The sequence below is a fragment of the Geospiza fortis genome, unplaced genomic scaffold, assembly GCF_000277835.1.
Source record: "Geospiza fortis unplaced genomic scaffold, GeoFor_1.0 Scaffold5206, whole genome shotgun sequence".
In the NCBI taxonomy this organism is placed as follows: domain Eukaryota; kingdom Metazoa; phylum Chordata; class Aves; order Passeriformes; family Thraupidae; genus Geospiza; species Geospiza fortis.
This window is the reverse complement of record NW_005068777.1, coordinates 1-557: the sequence shown is the minus strand read 5'-3', so window position 1 is coordinate 557 and position 557 is coordinate 1. Positions and strand designations below refer to the sequence as shown.

At 65.0% G+C, this 557-nt stretch overlaps 1 long non-coding RNA gene across 1 annotated transcript; it reads right to left on the bottom strand.

Annotated features, from left to right (window-relative positions):
• LOC115949462 lies at nucleotides 1-557 on the bottom strand. Its single transcript, XR_004082907.1, has 4 exons — nucleotides 508-557; nucleotides 327-380; nucleotides 94-207; nucleotides 1-11 (listed from the first exon to the last, which is right to left on the bottom strand). It is a non-coding gene; the product is annotated as an uncharacterized LOC115949462 (long non-coding RNA).

Here is a 557-nt window from a genome sequence, read left to right as displayed (position 1 = left end):
GGGGACTTGATCTGGGGACAGGGCCGGGTTGGAGGGCACAGCACCTGATGTCCCCAACCCCTTCCCTCCCCAGCTCCAGCCTCCCAGTGGCACCTTGAGGTGATAAATGTTGTCCTCCGTGTCCAGGTCAACCCTCTGAGCCTTCTTGTTGACGGACATGACGGACTGACGGACATCGATGGCACCGTGCAGCTTGCCCTTGAGGACCTGCGGGGGCCCAGGGACGCCCGTCAGGGGACAGACCCCCTCCTCAGGGGGCCACGGGGGTGTCCCCAGCCCTGAGCCCCCGGGCAGGGCTCCTGGCCACAGCCTGGGCGCACACTCACGTCCTGGCGTGTGGTGGAATATTTCAGGATCCCGTTTTCCAGCACGAAGTACCGCTGAGGATGGAGGGGAAAGGTTTCTTTTGGGAGGGCGTGCAGACAGCAGCCCCAGGAGCCAGCCCCCCCCCAAATCCTGCCAGGCCCAGCCGGGCTCACGGCCCCTGGTGCCAGCTCTGCCTGTTACCTTGTGCCAGCCCTTCAGGGGCCACTTCCTCTTCTTGAGCAGGTACCCCT